Here is a 15,010-nt window from a genome sequence, read left to right as displayed (position 1 = left end):
GGTCTGCCGTAGGTGGGTAGGGAGGGTGTTCCAGGTCTTGGCAGTGAGGTAGGAGAAGGATCTGCCACCGGAGGTCATTCGGTGGATGCAGGGATGAAGGCGAGGGCGGAGCTGGTGGGTGGGGTTGTGGAAGCTGAGTCTGCTGTTCAGGTAGGCTGGTCCGGCGTTGTGGAGTGCTTTGTGTGCATGGGTGAGGAGCTTGAAGGTGATCGTCTTGTTGACAGGGAGCCAGTGTAGGTCTCTCAGGAGGGGGTTGATGTGGCTGCTGCGTGGTGCGTTGATGATCAGTCGGGCGGAGGCGTTTTGGATGCGTTGTAGTCGTCGTAGGTGTTTGGCTGGGATTTCTGCGTAGAGTGCGTTGCCGTAGTCCAGTCTGCTGCTGGTGAGGGCCTGTGTCACCGTTATTCTTGTTTCGGTCGGGATCCACTTGTAGATCCTGCGGAGCATGCGGAGGGTGTTGTAGAAGGAGACGGCGTTGACCTGTTTAGACATGGAGAGGGAGAAGTTGAGGATGAATCCTAGGTTGCGTGCATGGTTGGTGGGTGTCGGTGCTGTTCCCAGTGTGGTAGGCCACCAGGAGTCATCCCTGGCTGAGGAGGTGGGTCAGAGGATGAGGACCTCCGTTTTGTCCAAGTTCAGCTTCAGACGGCTGTTCCTCATCCAGTCGGCGACGGTCTTTATTCCCTCGTGGAGGTTGGTCCTGGCGTTGTGTGGGTCCTTGGTGAGGGAGAGGATGAGCTGGGTGTCGTCGGTGTAGGAGATGATGTTGAGGTTGCGATGGCAGGCCACTTGTGCGAGGGGGGCCATGTAGATGTTGAACAGCGTCGGGCTGAGGGATGAGCCCTGGGGATGCCGCAGATTATGTCGGTGGCTTCTGATCGGAAGGGTGGGAGGCGGACGCTGTGGGTTCTGCCGGAGAGGAAGGATGTGGTCCAGTCAAGCGCCTTCTCTTGGATTCCGGCTTCTAGGAGGCGTGTTTTCTGGGTGCGATGGCAGACCATGTCGAAGGCGGCCAACAGGTCCAGGAGGATGAGGACTGATGTTTCGCCGTTGTCTAGTTGGCGCCTGATATCATCTGTGGCAGCGATAAGGGCTGTCTCGGTGCTGTGGTTTTGTCTAAATTCGGACTGGGATGGGTCCAAAATGTTGTTGTCTTCCAGGTGGCAGGCCAATTGTATGTCGATGATTTTCTCGATGACCTTCGCCGGGAACGGGAGCAAGGAGATGGGCCGGAAATTCTTGAGGTCCTTGGGTTCCGCCTTGGGCTTCTTGAGGAGGGCGTTGATTTCGGCGTGTTTCCAGCTTTCCGGGAATATTGCTGTTTCGAAGGAGATGTTGATGACCTTTCATAAATGGGGTGCGATGGCTGCGCCTGCTTTGTTGAATACGTGGTGTGGGCACGGGTCTGACGGAGATCCTGAGTGGATGGAGTTCATGACCTTGCGTGTCTCATCGTCGTTGATGTTGGACCAGGAGGTCAGGCAGATGGCGCTGGTGGTGTTCACAGGGGAGGTGGAGTCTGGCGTAGTCGGGGTGGTCGTGTTGTTGAAGCTGTTGTGGATGTCAGCGATCTTGCAGTGGAAGAAGATGGCTAGTGAGTCGCACAGTTCTTGTGAGGGCGGGATGTTGTTGGCGCTGGTGTTGGAGAGTTCCTTTACGATGCTGAAGAGCTCTTGGCTGTCGTGTGCGTTGTTATCCAGGCGGTCTTTGAAGGAGCATCTTTTGGCTCATCTGATGAGGTGGTGATGTCTGAGGGTGGCGTCCTTGTGGGCTGCGTAGTTGTCCGGTGTGTGTTCGTGGAGCCATATCTTCTCCAGTTTCTGGTATGCGCGTTTGGAAGTTTGGAGCTTGTCGGTGAACCAGGTGGCTCTCTTACTGGCGTGGCTGTTGAAGGGTTTCTTGAGTGGGGCGCAGTCGTCAATCCATTGTCTGAGGTTGCGGGCTGCGGTGTCTGGGTTGGTGGGGTCGGTGGGTGGGTTCTGGGCAAGGGTGATGATCAGCTGGTCTTCGGTGACTTTGCTCCAGCAGTGGTGGGTTGCAGTGGTGTGTGGTTGCTTTCTTGAAGGGGAAATGGATGCAGCGGTGGTCGGTCCAGTGGAGTTCGGTGGTGTGGTCGAAGGCGGTGTGGGTGCCTTTGGAGAAGACAGGGTCCACTGTGTGGCCGGCTGCTTGGGTGGGTGTGGTGATGAGTTGTCTGAGGCAGAGGTTGGCGAAGTTGGCGATCAGGGTGGCGGAGTTGGCGTCGTTGTTGTTCTCGAGGTGGAAGTTCAGGTCCCCAAGGAGGATGTAGTCCATGGAGGCGAGTGCGTGGGTGCTGGCGAGGTCAGCGATGGAGTCGCTGAACTGAGCCCGGGATCCGGGGGCCTCTGTAGATGAGTGTTCCTCTGAGGGTGGTGTTGGGGTCGGTGTGGATCTGGAAGTGCAGGTGCTCGGCGGTGTTGAGAGTGTTGTCCGCGTGGGTGGAGACCTTGAGGGTGGACTTGTGGATGATGTGTATTCCTCCTCTGATTCCATTGGCGCGATCCCTGTGGGTGATCTTGTATCCGTCCGGGACGGCTATGGTGATGTCGGATGCCGAGGAGTCCTTCCACCAGGTTTCGGTCAGGAAGGCTACGTCAGGGGGTTAGGTGTCCAGCAGGTCCCAGAGCTCCACGGCGTGTTTGCCTGCGGAGCGGGTGTTCAGGAGTACGCAGCGGAGGTGGTTGGGTCCAGTCATAGGAAGTTTGTTGGCTGTGTCGCAGGTGAAGCTGCAGGTGCAGCAGGAGAAGGGTCGGTGAGTGCATTTCGGGGCAGCTTGGATGCAGGTGTGGTCTCGTCCGGGGTTGAGTGCGAGGAGAGTGCCGGCGTCGTATTGGAGTCTGGTGTTGTGGTGTTCGCGGGGTCCTGGGGTTCTGGCGCTGGGCGCAGTCCAGGCACGGACGGGCACAGACGGGCTTGGCTCTGGCGCATCTCTGGCCGCCATTTAAGGCAGGGAGGGAGGGAGGGTCAGCTAGGAGGCGGGAGCGGGACGGCGAGGGGGCGGAGCTGCAGGGGAGCAGCAGCGGAAACCGGGAAAGGGGAACAGAAGGCAAAAAAGGCAGGGGCAATAGGGGGGAACGAAGCCAAACAATGAGGACAGCACACAACAAAAACAGCACGATAAATTACAGAATCACAAATTTACAGGTACAAAAATGGAGACACTCTACCACTGGGGCAATGGCAGGAACAAACTCGCGGGCAGGGAGGCAGTGGCAGTGTGGGAGGCACTGGCGCACAGGTGGAGCTGTGTGGCAGCAGGGGAGCGACCTGGCCTGCAAGCAGGGTCAGAGGTCGCTCCTTCTGCCACGCAGCGGCCGCCATTTAAGGCGGGGAGGGAGGGAGGATCAGCTGGGAGGCGGGAGCGGGGCAGCGAGGGGGTAGGGCTGCAAGGGAGCAGTGGCAGGAAACGGGCAAGGGGAACAGAAGGCAAAAAAGGGGGGGGGGGGGCGAAGCCAAACAACGAGGACAGCACCAAGCAAAAATAGTACAATAAATTACAGAATCACAGTTTTACAGGTACAAAAAACGGAGACACTCTACCACTGGGGCAATGGCAGGAACAAACTCGCGGGCAGGGAGGCAGCGGCAGCGTGGGAGGCACTGGCGCACAGGTGGAGCTGTGCGGCAGCAGGGGAGCGACTTGGCCTGCAAGCAGGGTCAGAGGTCGCTCCTACTGCCACGCAGCGGCCGCCATTTAAGGCGGGGAGGGAGGGAGGATCAGCTTGGAGGCGGGAGCGAGGCAGCAAGGGGGCAGGGCCACAAGGGAGCAGCGGCAGGAAATGGGCAAGGGGAACAGAAGGCAAAAAGGGGGGAACGAAGCCAAACAACGAGGACAGCACAAAGCAAAAATAGTACAATAAATTACAGAATCATAGCTTTACAGGTACAAAAAACGGAGACACTCTACCACTGGGGCAATGGCAGGAACGAACTCGCGGGCAGGGAGGCAGCGGCAGCGTGGGAGGTACTGATGCACAGGTGGAGTTGTGTGGCAGCAGGGGAGCGACCTGGCCTGCAAGCAGGTTCAGAGGTCACTCCTACTGCCGGGCAGCGGACGCCATTTAAGGCGGGGAGGGAGGATCAGCTGGGAGGCGGGAGCGGGGCGGCGAGGGGGCGGGCAGCAGGGGAGCAGCGGTGGTAAACGGGCAAGGGGAACAGAAGGCATAAAAGGGGGGGAGGTGGGAACAAAGCCAAACAACGTGGACAGCACAAAGCAAAAACAGTACAATAAATTACAGAATCACAGCTTTACAGGTACAAAAAACGGAGACACTCTACCACTGGGGCAATGGCAGGAACTAACTCGCGGGCAGGCAGGCAGCGGCAGTGTGGGAGGCACTGGCGCACAGGTAGAGCTGTGTGGCAGCAGGGGAGCGACCTGGCCTGCAAGCAGGGTCAGAGGTCGCTCCTACTGCCGTGCAGCGGCCGCCATTTAAGGCGGGGAGGGAGGGAGGATCAGCTGGGAGGTGGGAGAGGGGCAGCTAGGGGGCGGGGCCGCAGGGGAGCAGCAGCAGGAAACGGGCAAGGGGAACAGAAGGCAAAAAGGGTGGGAGGAGGGAACGAAGCCAAACAACGAGGACAGCACAAAGCAAAAACAGTATAATAAATTACAGAATCACAGCTTTACAGGTTCAAAAAATGGAGACACTCTACCACTGGGGCAATGGCAGGAATGAACTCGCGGGCAGGGAGGCAGCAGCAGCGTGGGAGGCACTGGCGCACAGGTGGAGCTGTTTGGCAGCAGGGGAGTGACCTGGCCTGCAAGCAATTCATGGCTTTATTGCTGGAGTGCTCTGTATGTCTGCCTTTAATCTTACAAAGCAGTAGGCTACAACAAGATATGATAACCGCCTCAACCAGGAGATCATTGCATTGGCTTCTAACGAGAGAGAGAATTCTAATCAAATTGTGATTAAATATAGTCAGATAGCCTAACAATTTGCCATCAAGCTATTCAAGTTGAAGAATTCATCCATATATTCAGACATGATCTTAGAGACGAATCCTGATTTCTCCTTCTAAAATGTATTTTTAAAAGAAGAAGGGCTTTATCACATATGGTCCATCATTCTGGAAGCCATTACCCAAAATGCATCTACAGTCATGTGTGTTCCATCAGTCATACATCCATACTTCCAATCAGCTACTCATCTCTCAGTGCACTGCCACTGGAATTACTCATCTGACATCCCCAGCAGGATCTGAAGAGCTGTTACCATTTTACCCATTTCTGCTATGTGGGTAAACAGGAGAGTGGTCTAACACTCTCAGTTGTGTTGAAGCAACATCACCCACAGCTCTCTGTCTTCTGTTATTTATACTTGAAATTGATATACTGCTGTTGAGGTGTTAGAAATGGGGTCTCTAGTTGGCAGAGGTGTGCACCCTGCGCAAGGAGGAATCACCAATCTAGTCAGAATAAGCTAAATACACACTAAAATATACCTTGTGCTCACCCTCTAGGAGCCTGGCACAGAGCAGTCAGGCTTATCTAAACAGGGAACCCCACATACCCACAGAGTAACACAATGAAAACACCACAATAGACTCCACACTGGTTTAGAAAAAAAGACAAGAAATAAATCAAGGCCAAAAAGACTAAATTCCAACAAGTACATATTGAGATATGAATTTTTAAAGAATAAAACGAGTTCTAGTGCTTAGAAGCAGTGCCAATGAGGAAATCTGGTTGTGCTGGACCAGGCAAAGTCTAGAGTTCAGGCTGACCGCGATGGAGCACAGGCCGGCAAGAGGACCCACACAGGCCCTGCTGAACAAAGTACCGTATCCTGGCCTAAACAGCGAGTTGAGGGGATGCATCAATGTCACCAAGCTTCTGTGGCAGTGATGTGTGGTTCGGGGTATCAGATTCTGCAGGTGCTGCAGCAGCTCTGCATTGATGAGCCGGGTTTCTGCTGCTGCCACAGGGATGATGCGTCAATTTCTGCTCATGCAGTCCGCAGTTGTATCGATGCCTCTGAAGCAAATAACTGGGTCCACTTCCAGTGAACCGTACAAAAGAGCAGGGGTATAGGCTTTAAAATCCCTGAGTGTCAAACAACAGGAGGCAAGCCAGCAAGGCCTTGGAGATCCCTTTAGTGCAAGGCAGAGTCCATGTTCTCTTCAGCAGGGGAAGCAAGAAGTGGGCAGCAGGGCAGCACATGAGAAAAGCAGGCCTTCCAGGTCAGCAGTCCAGCAGAGGGTCTGTCTTTGATGTAGTCTAGCAGTTATAGGTCCAGAAGTGGCTGATTTGGTGGGGTAGGAGCCCAAGTACTTATCCCTAGTTGTGCCTTTGAAGTGGGGGTGACTTTGAAGAAGGGTCCTTGAAGTGAACAGAAGCACTTTCTTCCCAGTCGTGGCTCTGTAATCAGTAGGGAGTAATTAGCCTTTTGTCTGGGGTAAGTATCAGGCCTCCCTCCCTTCCTACCCAGGAAGAGCCATCAGAATGCAGATGAGTATTCAGACAAACCTAACCTTTCTGTGTTTGTGACTGTCTAGAGGGACTGTACAGATTGTAGCTGTCACTCACCCCAGACGTGTTTTGGAGACAGGTGGCAGGCACACAGAGCTGTAAGAGCAGAGAAATGTCCACTGTCTAAAAGTTATATTTCTAAAATAGTAATGTTAAATCTAACTTTACCAGTAGAGAGGATTTATCCTTATCATTACAACAAATATAAAAAATGATACAGCTACTCCTTTCTAATCAAGAATAGCAGCTTACACCTATATCAAGGGATTGCCAATGTCAACCTATGAGAGGAGTCCGCCTCACAGTAGTGAAAAATGAATTTGGGTGTTTGTCACTAATATGACATGCAAAATTTGAAAGTACATGTCGTACTATTTACTTACAGAACTCCCTATCCTATGGGCTACCTAGTGCTTCCTAGGGGATGGCGTATGTGTAATTAAGAGGGGAGTTTAAGGCTTGGCAAAGGGGTTTAAATGCTAAGTCAAAGTGGCAGTTCAACACACAGGCATTGCAGTGGTAGGCCTGAGACAGGTTTGAAAGGCTACTTGTTTGGGTGGCACAATCAGTGCTGCAGGAGCACTAGAAGCATTTTATTTACAGGCTCTGGGTATATGGTATATCACTTTACAAGGGATTTAAGAGTAAATTAAATATGACAAATACCTGTAAACCAATTATCCAACGTTTAGAGAAGGTAGTAAATGCACTTTAGCACTAATTAGCAGTTTTGAAGTGCTCAGAGTCTGAGAGTCAAAAAAAGATCTGAAAAAGAGGACGAGGAATGCAAAAGGTTTGGGTTGACCCTTCAGAGAGCACCATTTTCCAACATCTTTATTTACATTAGCTAGTACCTTCACTCTACCTTCACTCTACCTATTCAGGACAAACAACAAAGACATAATTGTTCAAATGTAGACAGTGGAGCGCTGATATAGAATATTGAATATTAAAATGTTGTCCCCTCCCCTAGTTTGTATAAAGCATCTTTACATTTTTTACAGGTAGCTGAAATACACAAATCAATGGCTACACTGGAACAAAGCCTATTGACAATTTTCTCTTTGTTAAGTACTTGATCACTTTAAACCTTATGTAGATAATGGTTCTTTCTCTATAAAAGTGTATAGAAATCAAATCAGACACCGCCCAGCAACAGTTAGTTTTGAATTGATACAGCAAAAAGAATGCAAGGTAACTGCATGAATACATAATTACAATTCTCTGTTTCTGAAATCATGGTGAGGCTCCATCCCTCTAAATGTTTAACTTAGCTCTTCTTCGTATTGCAGTACAAACCTCCCCTTGAGTGCAAGGCTTAATGCCTCTCCTACCTTCTCTCCCAGATAACATCTGCATATTCCTGCATTTTTTTCTCCACCACCTTTCAAAAAGTACACCAATCACACTTACTTTCTTAGTGTTTCACCTGAATGTTCACTGTCACAGTTCTGAAAATTAAATGACGTCATTGCCTATATGCTGCCAAAATATAGTATCCCAAGCACTCACCTAGTTAAAGTTATCATATGGTCCACATCTTTATCTGCAGTTCCCAAATAGAGAAAGAAAGAGTGGTTTGGTTTTTTGAAACCCAGTTTATTGTTTCAGGAACCTAGGACCTCTCTCTGTATAAACTACTAGATCCAAGGTAGTGCTCTGAATTAGGTGTTACCATAGGGCTACATGTAAAAAGACATCTTCCTGTTCACTGGCCTCAAGATTCATTGCCTTGAAGCAGTATGATATCACTCTTCTGCTCAGATCCAATGGCCTCTCCTCCTAACTCCCTTCAAATCTCAATGCCAGCCTACACTTCAAAATGAGGATTTCAAGGAGACTAACTCTAGCCATTACCGGAATAGTCTAAACAGCAAATTTACAGACAACTGTGATACATACTAATAAACATAGAAAACCCTGACAATGCAATTACTAGGTTAACATGCAACATTGTCAGTTCATAGCAGCTGCCATAGTGATGAAAGGCTTAATGACATTTAAACTCCATTTATTGCTACAGTATCACTTATACTGCAAGGTCACTATTATGCACGCTTTTAAATAGTCAACCTTAACTGTGTTACACTTCCTCAATCCCATGTCTTAGAAAGACTTTGACTACTTACTTGTTCTAAGGCAGTAGTTCCAGGAGCTTGGGTAAAGAGGCTCCTAACAAGACTAGCTAGTTAGCTAGTCATGTTGGGAATTCTGGTTAATAAATCACACTCATTACTCTCTAAAATACTATTGCAGGAACAGGAGAAAGGAAAGCTCACTCAGATCTAAATTTGGAACTCTAAAAACTTGCCACCAAGCTTTAATGCACCTATAAGGGTCTGATGGCCACTGCACCTCTGCTGTGAGCACTTCCTCCATCCTGTTAGCTCTACTGCAACCTTGTGGTGTTGCTTTGAGTCAATTATAGCAAATTGTCAGGATGCACTAATCATATGGTCTGAACCGAATGGAATTGAATCACTCTTCAGTCTCTCACTGCTTCCACCAAATGACCAAATTCACAGGAACATGAGGAGCAGTGGTAGAAATGGGGAAAGAGGAATGGGAGAAGAGAGCTATCATAGGCAAGGGACTCCACCACTCTGACATATCCCTTTTGCTGGTAACAGACAGGCTGCTATTGCAGGCCTGAGACATGATTAAAGGACTACTTAAGTTGGTGGCACAATCATTGCAGCAAGCACACAAGTACCATTTAATGTACAGGCCCTGAGTACATGTAGTTCCACTTTACTAGGGACTTAGAAATAAATTAAATCTACCAATTGGTGTAAGCCGATTTCACCATGTTTTAGGGCGAGAGCACAAGCACTTCAGCACTGGTTAGCAGTGGTAAAGTGCACAGAGTTCCAAAAGCCTGCAAAAATAGGTTCAAGACCCAGGAGTGTGAAGGCAAAAGGTTTGTGGATGACCCTGCAGAAAGGGCTAAGTCCAACAAACAGATCTGCCTATTTTCTAAGGCATGTTATGTTGGATAAAGACCAATTTGGCTTCCGTCCGGGGCATGGGACTGAGTCCGCCCTGACTACAATGATGGATAACCTACGTATGCAGGCCGACAGCGGGAATGTTACTATTCTAGTACTTCTCAATATGTCGGCCGCTTTCGATACGGTAAACCATCTCCTACTGATGGAAAGGCTGAGGAGGTTGGGAGTGAGAGGCCAGGCACTGTATTGGCTTCAGTCCTATTTGGAGGGTCGCCAGCAGGTAGTAACCCTTGCACCTTTCTCCTCTACCAAATCCTCCGTGGCTCATGGGGTGCCGCAAGGTTCTGCAATAAGCCCTATTCTTTTTAATGTCTACTTGCAGCCCCTGTTCTCTTTTATCAAATCTTTCGGAGTCAGCTTAGTCAATTATGCCGACGATACGCAGCTGGCCTTTTCTTTGGAAGGGGACCATGCAATATCGATGGAGGTGTTCCAGCAATGTATGCGGCAGACGTAGGATTGGCTTAGAAGGAACTCCCTACAATTTAAATGTGGGAAAATGGAGGTGATGTTTTGCTCTGCAGGCAGGATATCTAGACCACTGCCATGTGATTTTAGACTCCTACCAGAGGATGATTCGCTCATCCCGGTTAGAAAAGTCCGTAATCTGGGGGTAATGTTCCACACCAACCTCCAGATGGAATCACAGGCAAATAAAACTGCGAGTGTCTGCTTTACCCTGATTCGCATGCTGCGCAAAATACTCCCTCTACTACCTAATGAGAATCGCACCTTGGTGGTATGCAGCATTGTGGGCAGCAGGCTGGATTACTGTAATGCCCTCTATTTGGGAGCCCCTGGTTACATCGTTCAAGGCTTGCAAAGAATCCAGTCTGCAGCAGCTAAATTGGCTCTTGGTAGGCCGCGGAGTTCTTCCTCTACTGCGGCGTTACGGGAGCTCCATTGGCTGCCTGTTAGGGAAAGGGTACAATTTAAAGCCCTGTGTATGGTCTTCCGCGCGGTGCACGAACTTGGACTGGTTCCCTTGCAGGAAAGGTTTGAATGGTTTCTTCGCGCAAGGCAGCTTCGCTCTTCCAGTACAGGCCTGTTGTCAATTCCTCGGTTTAAGAGGGCCAGGCTTGGAGGTAGGGCTTTCAGAGGGTTGGCGCTCGTTTATGGAATGAGCTCCCTCAGAATCTTAGATTAGCAAGCTCTCTGTTAGAATTCTGTAGGAATCTAAAGACCTGGTTCTATCCCACGATCTAGTCTGTGCTCTTCCCTTCTGTGGCGACTTGTTCTACTCTGGTCACGGCTTGTTCTCCGTTCTTAAGCACCAGGATACCCGCAGGGTGACAGTATGCACTATATAAAAGCTAAAATCAATCAATCAATCAATGTTTGCCTGCTTTGTTACTTCATCAAGCACTTCAGCCACTTAGCCACTCAATTGCTTTAGGTAATAAGGCATGCAACCTTCTTCCCGCCCAATTGGATACAAAGACATTTTCATAACGAACTCCTGATGTTTACATTTTGTCAACTTCCAAAGAGTTAATGAGGACTTGCTTTCACATTTCAAGTTCATTATGTTTAATTTCGGTCACCAGTGTAGTGATGTGCAAGTAGTTCTTCCAAAAGCACAGTGCTTGAGCCAATGATAAAACTGAGAAATATTCCATTATACAGAATGCGATTTTAATAAATGGATTTTATATGGAAGCTGTTATAATTGAACGAAAAACACCTATTATTGTTTTTACTGCAGTCCAATTGTGCCACCACAACTCAAGTGTAATAAGAAAATGACCTCCCTACTGTAAAGTAACATTGTATTACTTGAGTTATGCAATCACAATGTGTGCTGCCAGAGCCAGCGGATGTTGTGAAAGTCAGGTCATGGATCTGAATTATGTCTTCAGTTTATGTGTACATATTCGTTTGAGACGTTGGTGGAAGTTCTTCCGGGTGACAAACAATGCATTATCTGTGATATATATTGAGCTTTGACATTTCTCTCTCTCTCTCATTCTGATTGTCTGCACACCAAAAGTGTCCACAATTCCCGTCTCTGCACTAGTTGTTTCCTGTTGTTCTATCAATGGCAAAAAACAACATTTCAACACTCCTAGGTCGTATTGGGGTAATATAAACATTACAATGATACTCTTTACCTGTTGAGCCCTCAAAGCCTTAAGGCTCAGTAACATAACGACGTTGCTGTCACACATGCTGTGAAGGAAGGATTCAGCCCAGTGAAACTGCACATGGAACTAGACTTTATAATGCTGGTCTCGAGCGCCAGTGGGGCTGTGCCATCATCTGGGACTCATCACAACACCTGTTCCCGACATGGCAATTTAACAGTAGGTATAGACAATAAAGGGAATAGACCAATCATACAGGTAAATAAAAACGGAACTAATTCAAGAAGGAAAATAATAAATGGTGCATCCCTTGTAGGTAACCTATTTGAGATTAAAGTAAATCCACATTTTCCAAACACAATCCTCAAATTTGCAGTTATGGCTATATTCCTTCTTTACTAATACCTTACTGTTATTTATCACACAGGCGCCTGGGAAACAAATTGACAGCACACACCTGAAAGAGCCATAACAAAGTCAATACATTTTTATATACATTTGATAGGGCTACTTAAGTGGGTGGCACAATAGGTGCTGCCAGCCCACTAGTGCCATTCAATGTACAAAGCCTGGGTACAAGTAAAGCTACTTTACTAGGGAGTTATATGTAAATGAAAAGAGCCAATTGGGTGCAAGCCATTTTTACCATTTCGAAGGGAGTGAGCATCAGCACTTTAGCACTGGATAGCGGTGGTAAAGTGCACAGAGTTCTGTGGCCAACAAAATCAAATTCAGAAAAATAGGAGGGGTGAATTCAAAAGGTTTGGGGGTGATTCTGCAAAGAGGGCCAAGTCCAAGAACCGCTTTCCAGCGCGGTTGGCAATAACGTTTGACTTTGCCACGGTCGCACACAACTAGCTGCCCGTGGTAGGTGCTTAGATCTTTTAGGTGCTTATTTTCACGAAAAACATACAAAAATGTGAACTCTGGTTCTACTGAATTTTTTGGGGGGAAGATCGTTTTATTAATAAAGCTTGAGAGACCATATAGTAGGTTCTACTGAATTGATTTAATTTGTTTCTTTGCCATTTTATTTATTAAATGTATTTAAATTATTGATGAAGTTTTCTTGTGTAGTGTTTTCACTTTATTACCGTTTTGTGCTGCATAAATACTTACTATGGTGCCTCTAAATTAAGCCTGACCGTTTTTGTGTGGCAAGCTACTAGAGAGTTAACACAGGTTAATTAAGTAAAATTCAGGGTCTCTCTGACAAGCATTGTGGTCGATGTTTGATAAGGTGATAACGGTTCACAGGGTCAAGACTGATTTGCATATGATTTGCATATGGCTGGGTCTAAACTGGGGTGGCATGGTGAGCAAAAGAACAATGGCTTTAGCCCAGATCTCTTGACTGGGGTTGAATCAGGGTGCGGGAGTACTCACCCTGATGAAGAAACTGCCAACATTTAAATTAGGCCCTAGATCATCTACCAAACACCAGTCACGAGGTTTACTCTGAAGACCATATTTAAGAATATCTGTTGCTTCATAACTAGGAATCTAGGACAATACTAGATTAATATCTATTAATTCAATCCGTAGTTTTCCCGGCAGCTCCCATATACATGTTTGCATATATTTTATATGAAACCTGATACAAAAAATAGTACACTATAAAGCCCAAGTGGGCATCCTCCCATCAATCTATTCTTATAGTCCAAAGCGCACACCAATATATGACCAACAAACAAATTGATCAATAAAGATATGAAATGATGACAATTTTTTTTGTATCCAATTCATAGTTGCTGGAAATTAGCTTGTTTTCTTGTCCCCACAACCTGTGTATATCTGTTAAAAACTGTTTAAACCACAATGTAGCAATGCTGCAAAAGTCAATTAAAAAAGAAATCAATAAACAAAAATGTCAATCCTGAACCACATAATAGGATTGGTCGAACTTTTTACTGCACCAGAATAAAAGGTGTAATTGTGGTAATTTCATGTTACCCTTCTGAAGCAAAGTTACCAAAAATGATTCAATTGAATACGTGTGGGTAATTTATCACAAAGATCTTGCCACAGGTTCACATGAACAATTAACTTAGCAAACGCAAGTGGCTGCTGCTGTTCATTTTCGGTTGCATTTAGTGCTATTTTTGTCATGCAAACTGCATACTTGATTTCAGTTTGGAAGCAACATTGCACTTTCTGTCAAGGAAATCAAGCTAAATGCTGGGTAATGGGCCTTGCGTATTTCTGTATAATCTTAGGTAATTTTACATAATTGCTACAGCAAATTACACAAGTTACGCCTACCCCTACCAGATGTGTATTTGCTTAAACAGCACTTAGATTAATATAGACTTCTTCTTTAGTATTCAGTTCCGGCAGAACAGTACAATATATGAACTCTCCAGCCTCTTGAGACTGAGTTCTTGTTAGCAAACTCTCTTAAATTTATGAATGTGATCAATTCCAAAAATACAGGAACACATTACGGCTGCTGTTGTGTATGCATTTTAATTGCCTAAACGTAAATTCACATTCTGTACAGCAGTCATGTGCACTAATACTCTTTTCTGCAGTGGATAAACAGTGCTGCCAATATACAGCTTTTAGCATGGGCATGTCGAGACATCTACTGTGTGATCTGTGATGCAAGTGATATCTTTAGTAATTTTCCTTGTGCCCTTATATTTAACATTATATATAATGACATTATTACTGAATTTGCATGATTTACACTTCTGACAAGTGCATATTTTGCAATGTTACTTCAGTGGTGGCAAATTATCTGCTGCAGTCCATTGTAGTGTAGTTCCTATATCCCTGATAGGGTCTGTGCATTGGAATAATATAGTTTAATAATATAGTTTTGACATAGGACTGAGGTCAGTATGTCTCTATCGAGTACATTAAACGTAATTACTTATGTGTGCCAGCTAACTCAGAGGTCACTAGAAACTTCTCGAATAAACAAGAAGGGATTCGTTTCTGACAACCGCATAAACATGACAACTTTGTTTCCCTTAGAATCGGAACAGTCTCAGAATCGTGGAAAAAATATATAACAGTTTCACTCAGTCAATCGTGCATGCTTCGTTTCTACAGAGTTGCACAGAAATAATTAGACGGGCGTTTCAATAAAAAGGGGTTTATTGAACAGTTTTATTTCTTGTGCAAGAGATATGAACTGCTACAATCGTAAGACAGAATGTGAAGTAAAATACGTACAGCGTTAGCAGTAAGATAAAATAATACTGCAATAGCATGGTAAGTAGCTATGACATATATTCATAAAAATACATACATAAATAACAGAGCCTAAACTGAGAATACTCATCTGGTGCTTCTAGTTAGTTCTATCCCAGTGTACCTAACTTAAGTGTAGTACGAGATAAGAAGTAAGTGCTGTTTTTCTATAGTCTAGTTTAGCAATAGTTAGGATTGGTGTTGCCAAGATTTGCCAAAAGTCC

The sequence above is a fragment of the Lissotriton helveticus genome, chromosome 8 (genome assembly GCF_964261635.1).
Source record: "Lissotriton helveticus chromosome 8, aLisHel1.1, whole genome shotgun sequence".
Classification (NCBI taxonomy): domain Eukaryota; kingdom Metazoa; phylum Chordata; class Amphibia; order Caudata; family Salamandridae; genus Lissotriton; species Lissotriton helveticus.
This window is presented reverse-complemented; position numbering follows the sequence as displayed.